At 38.8% G+C, this 14883-nt stretch overlaps 1 pseudogene; it reads right to left on the bottom strand.

The window, feature by feature from the left end:
* Positions 1–9912, bottom strand: part of LOC117533317 — a 12045-nt pseudogene extending 2133 nt beyond the window's left edge.
* Positions 9913–14883: the final 4971 nt, after the last annotated feature.

The raw sequence follows: 14883 nt of genomic DNA, 5'->3' as shown, positions 1-14883 counted from the left end.
AGGAGAGAGAGAGAGAGGAGAGAGAGCATACATTTGTTAGAAAACTCCAGGTATTCTAGAGAGAGCGGTTAAGTGCCCCACCAGATCCAGAATTGATATTAATCCACGCAGATTGTGATAACTGGGACTAGAGGTTAATCCTGATCAGACTAATCCTCCGTCAGAAAGGATTTGTTGATCTGCTCTTGCAAGCTCGTATGTAGGTTTTGGTAACATACATGACAAAAACTTGTTGTAAAATATATATGTATATTATAATGTTGAACTTTGAAGTATTATAATTATATTACTGCTATTTATCCCACACATGTTTTTTTAGTGCAATAGAATTAGCTATTTCTGTTTTAAGATGCAAAATCCAAGATATGTTGTTTATTAATTCTAATATTGATTATATCGATAACAGAAAAGGGGGTCACAAATAACAGTAGCCTGTCATGTTTTTAAGGAAGGTTACACTGTTATTATGCTAAAGGATTAACGCAAGTCAATACGCATCTGTTGTCCATTTCAGTGCTTGGATGACAAATAATCCCCCTGTAGTGAATCCAATAATCTGTTTTACTGAATCTCCATTGTTGTCTGACTTCTCAGTGATTTTGTGTCAATTGAGCGAAATCTTCTTCTTTTACAGAATATTTTTAGGACATTTATTACTTTATTGATAGTGGAGAGAGAGAAGAGCAGAGGGAAATACATGCAGAAATGGTCTAGGAATAAAACCAAGGAATAGCTGTTATGAGTATTACAACTTTGTGATGTGCACCCTACCCACCTCGCTATCGGGTCGCAGAATTTCTTACCTCAAACTTCAGCAGGAATTCTCCTGGACTGGCAAGAGCCTGCGGAAAAACAACAATGAAGGTTTAATAACAATATCATCCTTTAGAGAGGTTGAACAATGTACATAAAGAGTATAAAGAAAGATACAAAGTGGAGACACACTCACCTCGCCATCTCAGAAAGGCCCAGCTTACCATCACCGTTAAGATCAAACATCCTCAGCTGCACAGAAAGAAAATCATGAATAAGAGGAAGAAAACAGGAAGTCTTAAGACAACGACAGAAACACACAAAAACATTTGAATGGCCTATGCCTAATGCCTATTGTGAATAACAATAAATGTATTCATTTTCACAGTTTTATAGTATTTTTGATCCTGCAAATATATTATCTCTATTTGTATTGTATCTATTATTGTTTTAATATTTTGTCTGTGGGGTTTTAATCTTGCTAAGTGAAGCGCTGTGTGCTGCGTGAACAGGCTGATAAAACCATTGTTCTTTATGTCTTGAGTCTTGGAATTTATGTAGAAAGTGGACACAAATAGCTGATGCCTATTAAAAACTCACAATTGTCTGTGTGTATTCGTTGAGCTTCTTGTCATCATAGCTTCTGTTAGCCTTCTTCAGCAGGTCTGACAGGAAGCCCTGCATAGAGAAAAACCCTTGTAGTCAGTCACTCGATTAATTTCATGATTGGTTTACAGCAGTTATGGTGAAAATAAATGGTGTCAACATCTATGTGCAGAGGTCAGGATGTGAAAGCATGCAGAGTGTTCATTTTTTAAGCTTTGTGTGGTTTTGTTTTCCACATGAAAGTGATAATTCGGAGACGGAGAGCATAATACACAACAGCAGGTTCAGAGCACTTCCATTAGTAGAGACATTAGCACCAATTGTACTACTAGCATGGTACAGAAGCCAATCCTCATCTACACCAAGGTCTGGTTTGTTTGCAGTAATTACTAAAAATAGAAATATGCACATGCCAATATGAAGTACTTGCTCTATTTTGTGTTGAAATTACACAACTCCAAACCTCTGTGTCCTAAGCTGTGGCTTTAGCTTGTCATTTACTTAATTGTTCATATAAGATATTAGCTATATTCAAAAGAAAACAGTGTGGGAGAAGAGGGAAGCCTGAAAGTCCTATTTTTCCATAACACGAAAACATTGCACAAATAATATCTGCACAACACCATCAAGCAAGCATGAACTGTGGCAAAGAAAAGTCAAAGAATAAGTACATCTGTAAACCCATCACAAGTATCTGGCCACAAGGATATACATATTTGAGTTGTTCTCAAATCTGGCACTAAAGATTATAATTTCTTGTGATATATAGTGATTTTCACAATTAATTCTACATTAGCTTTCTTTCAGAGTTTGGCAAAGTGTTTTACCTTCAGCTCATTGGACTCAATGTATCCACTTCGGTCGGTGTCATACCTCCGCCAGGCCTACAGAAGAGGAGGGATGTTGTTACTGTAGCTTTCAGAAAACATGTTACTTTACCACAATGACTAAAGAAAAACAAAAAGCTAATTTTCTCCCAATATATATGATTTACAGAGAAAGAGACCGTCAAATAAAAGTGGTAGAGGGGTGTCATCTGATATTGTGTAAATATAGAATTTGTCAAAGCCCTTATCAAAGATAGATACCTAAACCCCTCCAGCACTCACTGCCGTCCCCCTGCAGAAAACTGTGCTCCATCCATAATGTATGTCCTGTCTGAGAATAGCTTTTACACACACACACACACACTACTGAAACCCTCCTCAGCTCGCGTACACCCAAATGTTCGTATGTGCGTGCTCTTTTTTCAATCACAGTGGAGCAGATGTTCGATGCCTCACAGTTTTTCTCTCTTATTATTTCAACATATGGAACCGAAGAGGAGACCAAATGTGCTGTTGTTAACTTGCTGGCAAGGTAGTGAATACCTGTTTAAAAGAAATGTGTTTAAAGGTTAGTTTTTAATTCTAGATTGATTAATATCTTTGTTCATGTTTGTGGCAATGAATTAAAGTCAGCTGTGTGCTGTCAGATATCAACAACATCTTAATTGCAGCTTAGTCTCCAGTACCATTTTTTAACTCTTTTTTTGTCTGCATTTTAATTTTAGACACATCTTCAAGGCTGCAAGTTTAACAATTTACACCCTTACTAGACTGTTTTCACAAGAAACACGGATCCTGACTTGGCAGAGAAACTAAGGGAATGGCCAGGCAGCTGAATGTTTGTCCAACAGGGTGAGCTGCGATGGCGCTGCTGACTCGAGGCAGTTGTGGAGAGACTTCACAGCTCAGTTAAGTTTAGCAGTTGGTCAGTGAGCAATGGTTTCCAGCAGAAACAGAGAGAGAAAGAAAGCTATATAATAGTGGCCTATTGGGCTTTTTGTGTAAAAACAAAATCCGTTGCCTTCATCAAATTGACAGTGTTGCAGAGCAGATGTAAAATACAAAGATACGTAATAAGTACTGAGGCATAGTGAGGTAGATATGAATACATAGAAACTTACAGCCATGAACTCAGAGCTGGATCCCACAAACTCTCTGAAACAGAGCAGGAAGTTTTCCTCTGTGGGCAGAAGCTGAGCCAACTACAGAGTAAATAAAGAAACAAAATGATAATTATTTCAGTATTATACATTTATGATTTAGATTTGTAAAGACAGGAGACATTTTCAAAAGTAGACTTTACTAAAAAAAAGAAACCATTTTGGAAATGTTTTATTTCATTCAATGGATCGACAGTGAAGATACAGAGACATGAAACAGAGGTTGGAGTCAAACCAGCGACGTAGTGGACATACAGTTTGAGTCTCTACCATTCCACCTCTAGGACAACATAAGAAGCTAATTACTGATGTTTCTCACCTCTGACATCTCAATTCTCCCATCCTCGTTCTGGTCAAATTTAGCCATGAACTCCTTCATCTTTTCTTTGAACCCAGCATTTGTAGGATCCTGCAACCACATAAAACCATAGATCACAGGGACTTGCAATCTATATTTATTTAAAAATAAAGACACTACCCAAACTAACCCAGTGCCCAAGAAATAGACTTACATAAGGAATCATTTGCAACAGCAATTTAGTTTTTTATAATATGTTTGTTTATTTCCCCCAGGTAACAATTCCCATCATCATAATGAAGAATTGTTGTGAATCAAAGTCTATGAATCTTAAATACACACAGTATCCAATGTGTTTTGTAAAATCAAATAAGAAAATGGTCTTATATGTGCCTGCTACACGAGTCCCTAAATGTAGCTCTGTAGGATCAGAAACATCACACTCACCACGCCGGCTCCTCGCCTCGCAGTCTCCAGCTCTTTGAAGAAGTTCTCCAGCTCCTTGCCTTCGATGAAGCCGTTTCCTGCAGAACATCAGAGGAACTAAATTAGTTTGGCATAAATGATGCTATAAAGCTTTTAAGTCGTCTGAAGCTTTGTTGACTGTTCAAAAGTTTGATTAAAGACTTTGGAAGGGGATGAAAGATTAAAAGTCAATGGGGGTCATTTTGGAACAGTCACCAAACCTCCAGTGCTTGTCCCGTTTCAAGTTGGATCCAAATAAGCAGCAAACTGATTAAACTCTATTTTCTTAGAGTATTTTGGTTTAGTATTTTGGTTGGTTAAACTTTAGTCAATCTGATTGTCGATATTCATGTCTGGAGTGAAGCACAAGCTTTACAAACCTGGGAAATAAGATTATCACTTGCTATATCATCTCTACACAACTTCAAACTTTTAATAGGAAACTCGCTTTAATGAACTGAAAGCATGCCACACAAAAACAAGCTTGGGTCTAGAGAATATTCTCTTGTCACTCTAATATACTTAGCGCGAAATTGGCATTTCTTGAGAGGAGATTCAGTGATGTGCTGCTGCAGGGAAGAAAACAACCCATTATAGAGTCCATTATAGCTGCAGTCTAAGCAGTCTAATGAGTTTTCCTGCCTAATAGGGTGAAGTGTTCAGTCAGATTGATGCTTATTGGGGCATTCTGTCCCACTGTTTGGATTTGTGCATCTTGATGATTTTAATTCAGTAATTTACTCCATTGATTTCCCTGTGAGTCAGAGGCTAACATTCAGCGCTCTCTTTTTAATCAGAAGAATGAGACCCATCTGTCTACAATACCAGAAGGGGTTAGGGGCTTTTAATCTTACAAAAAGAGACGTTTATAAAATTGTTATTTCAATTTTGAAAAAAAACACAGATCTACAGAATAAAATGAAGAGCTTCTCCCTGCCCCCTCTTCATCTCTTAATCTCTGATCCTCTCATCTGCTCTTCTTTCGGATTCTCCCTCACCTCCCTCCCCCCGTCCTCTCGTCTGCGTGCCCTAATTCATTTGCAAACGGTATATGATAGGTGCTCCATGTCACCATCTGTGCTTCAGTTGAGCTGCTGATTTGGATATAAACAAATCACTATAGGGACACATAGCTTGGGGTCTGGAGAGAAAGCAAGCCAACGTGACACACTGAAGGCGACTCTGTATATCAGTTCAACTCAGTTTATCTGATGCTATTGCAGCATCTATGCTTACCTCTTTGGGAGACACCATTGTTATTTTAGAGAACAGTGGTCGCATAAACCATGTCTGTAACTGCATTTAGCTTTTCACAGGACACAACCTGACACAGCTGCATTACTGACAAGACAGATTTTCATTTGATCTTTTGATATTATTATATTCAGCTGCGTTGAAATTTAAACTTGACCATTGGAATTATAGTTAACATCACGTCATTCAAAGTTTGTATTTAAAGAGTCCATAAAGGTTTCCCTTAAACACTGTGTTCATGAGAATTGAAGGCAGAAAACAAAACATATGAACTTTCTTCATTGAAAATGTTATATTGATCAACATGCTAACATGGATTTTAAGCAGCTACAGTACCATCTAAATTCAGCATGTTGGCTGATCAGTATAAACAGAAAATTACAGCCGAGGCTCATGTGATTGTCATTAGTTCTGCAGGTATTTCGGCATAAGACAGAGAATTGGACACATTTGAATTTTAACCTGTTGGTGACGCTACAATAAAGTCAGAGGATCACCAAAATAGTTACAATGCATACTGACATGATGATAAATCATTGCAATCCATCCAGTGCCAGAAGATATATTCCACTCAGAACCCCACATTTAAACCTCAAGGTGGCGCTAGGTAAAAGTCAGGAATCAACTAAGTCCGTGGTGTTTACATCTTTTGATAATGACAACAAAGTGTATTGCCAGTCCAGAAGTTGTTGATACATTTCAGTCTGGATCAAAGTAGTAGAACAACTGACAGACATTGCCATCTGATAGAAGTATTGAATATTCACTATTTATCTTACTTTTAGAAAAAACATTTAGAAATGTGTCCACAAACTTCCATAGGAATAATGTTAATCTACCTTGTGATTAGTGACTCAGCCACACTCAACGTTACCCAAAGTAGTAATTATTTCACTGAGTGCTGAATACATAATGCTCGCTGGCCCCTTACAGCTGTGCGGCTGCAGAGCGTGGTTTATTCAAATCACGTGTCACAAAAAACATCAAGTAGACAAAGCGCATGCAAAAAGATACACGCCTTATCGTGCATGACAAGGTCAACAGAGATATCCTAGATTTTTTAATCTGACTACATTTTAATTGAATACATTAAGGGTAGAATCGTTAAATACAGGACACTATCTCGTAAAGTATGAGAGGGATAAATTATGTGACTTGTCATAAAAGCATACATGAGTAAATGTGTTCAGTTCATTGGGGCTCACTGCCAGGCTTTAGCTCTACAAATCGCAGCTGCCACATGGAGGGCACCACTGCACACTGCTCACTGAGCAGATGCAGCATTTTACTTCCCAAAAAACATTTCCAAACACTAATCTGCTGCTAAAGGCTCAATAGCACCTCCAAAACAATCCAGTTGCTTAACTCATCTTGATTGAAATTAACAAAGAGGATCACGCAACAACACCTTTTATCTCGCTAAAAGTATGGATCAAAATCACTTAACAAATCCTTGTTACTGGCTAATGTCCAGTTGTTTATTTGATTGTTGTCCTCGTTTTTCCTGCAGCCAGTAGGAGCTGTGCTCGATTCGGTCACTGCTGTGCTGCAGATGTTGTCAAGCTAAAACAACTCACAGCATGATGCTCTTCAGTCTTCACCAACATGTCCCCAGAAACAGATTGTTCTCCAGCGAATAAAATGAGATTTTGTGTGGACTTGGAGTAAGACCCTCCCTGTTCAGGCTGGTGAGAATTAAAATGGTTTGGTTAAGTGATACTGATATCAATAGAGTTAATTTGATCTTCCACTCACACGATACCATCATGGGAGTGGAAGCATTCAGTTGTGTAAAATGACACCACCACTCCTCTGAAATGTTTGTACTATTTAACATTTTGAGAGGCTTTCAAATGATGTAAATTGTTTTAAATACCTGTACCTCCAATCACACGTTGCATTAAAGTGCAGAACGTCAAATGCAACTTGTTTAAGGGTTATTTAGTCGATAGACATTTCAGCCCTTTCTCTTGTTATGTGATACAAACCTCCATTCCCATATTTCAATATTACCAGGAAAAGGCAATGATTTGAAACATGTTGTCAAACAAAGGTTTTTTTCATCCTCTTCATACCAGAAGGAACATAGTAAGCTATGTTTTCTTCCCTCTTGTCACCATGAGTCCAATGCAGCGGAGCAGTTAACCCTGAACTTCTCCAGTGGAGCAGCTTGAAGATGATGGCTTAAAGAATTGGCAGTTACAGAAGTCAGTGCATCTCTTGATTAACTAGGGTTAGGGTTAACACCAACGATCTGCTTTTCTTCTCCTAATTGAACAGTCAATATGTCTTCAAGTCTGATGACAATCATCTTTTGTGATCTACGCAATATATTTCTGAGGTTACGTTTTACCCAGCAGATGCCTGGGACAAGACTTTATCATGCTACGGTAGTGATTGGCTACGGTCCAATCGGTATTACTCACATTACCAAGAAAATCTCGGACAACATAAAGTTTGTAGTGTTGCCTAAAAATAAATTAACAAAACTAACAACAAAATAGGTAATCTCTTTCCAAAATGGCCTATATAAGTATTTTCTGATCTGGCGCCCCCTATTGGTAACATGAATAGTTTTTTCAATGCCTTTCAAAACCAAGGCAACTGGCAACACTTGTCTCCACTATTGTCAGGGTTAAGGTGTATATGAAAAAACAACAACATTAATTTTATGAATCAGGATGCTTTGTGAAATTAATGTGAATAAAAGTGTTTTGTGAAAATATTAGGATGCGTTTAAAAGGGTTTAACAATGAGGTCAATGGTCAGATAAGATATAATCCTTCAATATGAAACATGGAAATCACTTCAGTTGGAGTGGCTCTTAGTGAAACAGAGACAAAGCTCTTCTGCAGTTTGGCTAATGGGAAATGTGTCAAATTCATTTAATTTCAAACCTTTATTTATCCAGATTGTCCCTTGAGATCATATCTCTTTTTCAAGGGAGACCTGCCAATAATAACATCATGAGACCTGAGACATGCTGCTCCAGAAAATGTCAGCAATCATTTGTTTAAGATGTGTACTTAACTACTGAACTTAAGTACAATTTTGAAATGCTTTTCCTTTTACTGAGCATTTCCATTTTTACGATCAGTTTATAAAATATGATGCATAATAGCTATCAGGTCTGAAACAGATCATGTTGTCAATATGTATACATACTCCGGTGATTTCCTTTCAATTAATCAATTCATATTTTGGTCCATTTCATTTAACTAAAAAAGAGGAAAAAAAGGTCTTCTTCTCTAAAACCGGGATACATTTTATTAATTATTTGATCAACAACTGATTAATCAACCTTTAATTTCAGCTGTTGTTGCTGGACAGCATACAAATGGTTAAACTCTATCTCTACCAACATTAAGTATTAGTGTCATTGTAGAGGATCTGAATGCCCCCCCCACACACACACACACACACACACACCACACCACACACACACACACACACACGCACACACACACGCACGCACACACACGCAGTTCATCCCCATTAAACTCTCAGATTCAAAAGCTCCTCCCATCAAAAACCCCCTTCATCCTCTCATCTCTCCCACCTCTTCACTCTATCCTCCCTTCTTCTGCATTATTTTATCCCTCCCCCATCTCTCCTTCACCCTCTCACTCTCCTTCTCTTTCAGCTCCCTCCCCCCTCTCGCCCTCCTCCATCCTCCCCTCAATAACTTAACTCTGTCTTATTTCATATATCTAATCAGAGTCTTAAAACAACGATAGAAGCCCATTTCAAATCACAGAAAATAAAACAATTCACATCATAAATCACATACATACAATCATTTAAACTTGTATATACCATTTTCAATAGGCGCACCAAGTATTTTCTAAATCTAGTTCATTTCCAAAATAAACTGAAATAAAATGACTCTGTATTCATTTGTAATAGGCAGTGGTGCTATTACTATTATATTTCAAAAGAAGATAAAATAACACAGCATAAGAAACAAACTCATAAAAGCAACACCTTCGAATATTTTTAATTAAAAAGTCAGTTCAAATAAAACTCCGTCTTCATATTTAGCGTCTGATTGATCTCTTCAATTGAATTGAATCCTTTTGTCAATTTAATTGAACAAAAAAAAGGGGGGGGGGAAGGTCGATACAATTTATTCTTCCGGATTGAAACCGAGAGATATTTTAAACATTAGTTGATCAACAACTGATTAATCAACCAATCATTTCATTGCAATAGTTAAATCTCCATTTCTACCAACCACAACTAGAGTAATTGTTACGGATCTGAATGCCTATTACAAATAACACTCCCCCTCCACAGTTATATATTTAGCGTCTATTAAACACTGATTGATCTCTCAATTACTGCCACATTCATCAGACTTGAGACGGGCACTGACCGTCTGCGTCAAAGTGTTTCCAGATGTCGATGAACTGCGCGGCTGTGATCTCCGCCAGGTGCAGGTGGGGGGGCTGCTGGGCTTGAGTTGCCATCTCTGCTGTTTCTCCGTGCTTGTAGTCGAGAGTGGTAGTTGGAAGTAAACTTTTCCCCGGTAGAGCTCCTCGGTACTGTGGGCAGCTCCTCCTCAGCTGAGGCTTTTAAACCCCCCGCGGCGCGTGCGCTCCTGCTGCCCGCCACAAGGGGGCGTGTGCACTGTGCAGAGAGACCAATTACAGGAGGAGGAAGAGGAGGAAAGGCTCTCCTGGGCTTTGCATTTTAGTTACCATTAACTGCTGTCCATGCTGCTGGTTTGATAGCAGGATCATTATACATAATCCAGTCCTGCTGTCCCCAGAGGAGACAATCACATCAAACAATTTAAATCCTACAGCGGCGCCCTGCTGGCTCCAGTTGATCTTGTCGGATCTTTATCACCCCTGTCTCTTCCAAGCTCTCTGCACTGTCAATTATCAAATAAAGCCTGCATAGATCAAAACATCCCATCCCAGGGGCCACTTCACCTCTGGAGAGATCACAACTATGTGCATCATGCTCCAGTGAGGGCCACATTTTCTTCTTCCTTCACTCTCTGCTGAGTTTTGATTTCACCTATCAGATGTCACAGATGAGACCCTCCCTCCTTTCTTAGCTTTTACTCTCATCTCCTTCCTTCCTCAACCTTTCACACCCCCTTCATCACTCCTCCTGGACTGCGTAGGTTGGAGGGCCACTCAGCATCCTCGGCCAATCGAACTCACTTGGTGTGGCTACTAAATCACCAACACGCCTTTTGTTCATTCTAGAGGGTGAGCCTATCTTTTTCCCATCTTCTCCTCCTACTTTGGTGCATCTCCTTTCTCAGGGTTAGTTCCCCACAAGCTGGTGTGAAGGATGGGTGCTGTGGTGGGGGAGGGGATCACATGAGGATGCAGAAGAAGAAGAAGAAGATACTTTATCTCTTCTCTGCAGAGCTGCTGCAGAGAGAAATAGAAGCAACTAAACAGAGTGGGAGAAAGCAGATAATAACTGTGTGTGTGTGTTTGTAGGATAAGTGCACACATTTACAACTATGTGTGTGTGGGAAAAAGAGAGGAAGGAAGGGAGGTGAAGCAGAGTGTGGGAATCTATTTATAGGGATTTCCATCGTAAAGCCTTAACTGTATGAATTATAATTAGATCATTTAGGTCTGTTTGTAGAGCTCTAAGCGCTCTGCTTAAAGTGTCGGTGGTGAAGTGATGGGATGAGTAATGGATAGGTGTGGGTTGAGAGAATGACAATGATGGAGGGACAAAGATGTTAATGGTCCTCCGATCAACTTTCAATTGGAAAAGTGTCATGTGGACATGCACGCTCATCTACTTACGTATGGCAAATACACTTTACTGTATGCACACATACACAATATGAAATAAATGCAAATCGATGTACATCTGGCTTTGCTTGCATGCATTCCATGAATAGCAGATTATGGATAATTATGCAATCCTGATAATGCTGTATTAAATATCTAATGTGAAATGTGCTAAAATGGGCTTAATGTGGATAATTATCATCGAAAGTGAAAGCAGGATGAGGGAAAATATACAGACAGCAGGTGTTTAAGAGGCTTTTAGTTCAAATTGATTTAATTTTCTGACATGCAACAACAATGTAGTGTCTTTGGAGTTATGCAGGATTATGCAGGATCAAGCGCACAAATCCTGCTTTCGTTGATGCATAGAAAACCCAGATTATTATAAAAAGAATACAAATATAACCTATAGGTTCAAAGTGCAGACTGTGTTTAACTGATTGAACTCTGATTGAAATAAATTCTCATTTGAATAAAGACAGAAATCTTAGTTACTGCAGGTTGAAACTGAGGGCTAATGGTTTCCGTTATGGATGATTATTACCTCCAGTGTGTGCTGCTGTTTCACCACATCTATCCTGCTTGAATCAATGAAAGCCATTTGTCCAACACCTCTCTCTCATTTTGTAACTGTAAGCAAAACTTTATTTAAACAAATAGATGTTCCCTGTGTGATGTTTAAGGTTATAGTTAGATATCCATGGTACCCATTTGTAATGACTAAAAAAAGATGTGTCTTTTCAGTGTGTCTAAAAAGTAAGACTGTTTTGTCACAAAGCCTCCGAGGACGAGCTTCCCATTTCCTCTTCCTACAGACACTGACCTTAATCCTAAGTAACCTTTTTGAAAAACTCAACACCAATTGTAACCTTTTGAGAAGTAACAGTAAGGCAAAAACATTGCCAAAGCTTTGGTTTCATTTAGTTTGTTCCTTTGTGAGGTTCATTGGTTTAGACATTTGAAAAATGTAGAGGCCAAAACATTTCATTAAACATTAGTGTCTTATAAATAATACAGATGCAGCTGTACAACTGCCTCCCTCGCAAGCACTGATGAAACACTAATGAAACTAAACTTCACAAAGTGAGAAATCTTATCTCATTACACAATCTTTCAAACTACCATTGTTGTTGTTGTGTGTGTGTATGTGTATGTGTATGTGTGTGTGTGTGTGTGTGTGTGTGTGTGTGTGTGTGTGTACAAGTTACCTCTAGCATTCCGTCATGGTTGAATCTCACAATGCCTTTTCCTGCTATCTGATCAAAAGCAGCATGCAATGCAAAGAGATAACCCACCTGGCAAATTAAATACACCTGACACGGTACGGATAGAGCAAAAATAAAACATTTAATTTTCCTTGTTGCCTCCTAATAATAATTTCTCCTTCTCCAAATATGGACTCTGTTAGCTTTATGACACCTTCTGATTTTAAGAGACCATTTATCATTATAATACGTTTATTAAATCTGATGACTTCATGTACATCCCAGTAAACTCTTACCAGTTAATTATAAAATATCCTGTTAATTTAGGATGATGCAGGGCTGTTGGAGCTGGGACTAATGGGAGCCATCACCATGATGGTGTATTCCTATAAACAAACTGTGCTTCAGTATTAATATAACCATATTATTAAGAAACCACAAACACTTTTAGTATTTCCCAAAACATAAATATGTAAAAAATACAAAAAATACAAAAAATGCATAAGATCACCTATTGAATTAAGACTAAAATGTTTTCTGTCTATTCTGACCTACCATCCTTTGCACACACGCACATTTTGCAGTAGTGTTTCCCAATTGTATGCATACTGCATTCAGACATACTGATTTCCTAGATCCACCCTTTTGTTCTCTTGTGCTACTGCTGGTTGCAAACAATCAAGATGGCCACGGCCAAGATTAAAGAATTCAAACGGCAGTACACAAACAAACGGCATCGAGGTGACTACATCCTCTTATGTCTATGATCAGGAACCATAGGTGTTAGTATAGTCCTGCACTTCCTCAAACTACAGATAACTAAAGGCTTAGGTTATTACGGCATATACCACGTCCCTGTACATACTGTACAAGAACAGCAGCATATTCATCTCAGCAAACATCATTCTTCTGAACGGCCAGGAGGCTCTCCATCCCGGCCTCAGTGAATAACAGTGCAGCATGTGGCTGTTTGTCTCCCCATCTGTCATCATTAGATCCACAGCCACTCAGGACAGGCACATTAAACAGATAGTTTGGATGTTTTGAAGTGGGGCTGGATGAGGTACTTATCCACAATCAGTGTATCAGCTACAGTAGATGGTGGATGGCACGGCCCCAGTTTGGAGAATCCTGCTCTGGAGCATTATCAATGTACTGATGTGTGTGTGGGCAGCCGCAAAAGCCACCTACAAACATTAATATCAGATCAAGTGTGTGCTTTATTTAAAATATATTTGAGGTGATTCAAGCTGCTCTCTTGCTGTAACCATCTGTTTCTAAAAACTGGTGCTTTGTCGAACGTCATCTACTGTAGGTTATACACACTTAGTATGAACATTATATACAACCCCACTTGAAACAAAATAACCTGTTCCTTTAAAGTATTCTGTAATGGACAGGAGGACATCTCCAAACCAAACCTCATGCTTCTTCACTACAAAATATTCATCCAGTATCAGATATCTTAAATGATAATTTACCAAAGAAGGCCATATATCTGATGTGAGGCCACTGAGACAACAAATGCCTAAAACTGCATAATTACGCGCTCAGAGGGACAATAATACCAAATATGCATAGTGTTGGTAGGAATGAATATCACAATGTGAGATTATTTGTGTGGAAGTGTGCATGTAGATTAGATTAGGTTTCCTGGATTGGAATGCCAGGGACATTTTCTCCGGCGTTAATACGGTTGAGCAGAAGTCAGCGTGGGAGTGTAGGATTTGTGTAAATTAGAGTGACAGTGTGCCTCATTGCGGTAATCAGCCATTTTTATCAGCTGCACAACGTGGACTGAGTAACCATAGGCTGATCAGAGAGTTGCCAAAGGCTGGAAACAGATAACGCAGAGTCCAATTTCCAGTCTATTTGGCAGATGCGTTGTGATTATTTCCCTGCAGATAAACACCTCACAATGAGAAAAACTGCATCATCATTTACTGCATGCCATTTTTACAGGCAACACATATATGTAGAAAATCACAGAGTAAACACTGCCATCACACTGAGGCAGGCGTTAAGCTCGGCAGATAGCTTTTCATGATAAAATTGTATTTTTAAGTTGCTGCGCTGTATAGGAGAATGGCTCCCTCTGTATGCATGCAGGACAATATGTTCTCCCTCCCGGGGAACAATTAAGATACTGGACCTCCCGAGAGAAGACTCTCTTAAAAACAACCGCACGACAACTAATAATGTCACCGGAGACAAGAAGTGATTTGTCCATGATGCAACCATGAGCGCTGCAATAAGGCTGTGAGATAATAACTATGGGTCCAGAGACAAAAATGCATAGTCAGAAAATTATTTAAAGTCGGCCAGATAACATACAGGTTGAGAGCAAAACATTTGTGGTTTTCAACCAGATCTTTAACAGTAGTTCTAACAGTTCTACAGTCCCTCCCCATCTCTTATTAAATACGAGGTCAAAGCAATTAGCTGGTTAGCTTAGCATAAAGACTTGGGGAAACTGCTAGAATTTTGACAAGCGTTTAAACACAATTCCCAAAAATGTTGAAATAATCCTTACAAAACTTTCAAAGA

This window comes from Gymnodraco acuticeps, unplaced genomic scaffold (genome assembly GCF_902827175.1).
Source record: "Gymnodraco acuticeps unplaced genomic scaffold, fGymAcu1.1, whole genome shotgun sequence".
In the NCBI taxonomy this organism is placed as follows: Eukaryota; Metazoa; Chordata; class Actinopteri; order Perciformes; family Bathydraconidae; genus Gymnodraco; species Gymnodraco acuticeps.
Note: the sequence above shows the minus strand (reverse complement) of the source record. Positions and strands in the feature narration are given on the sequence as shown.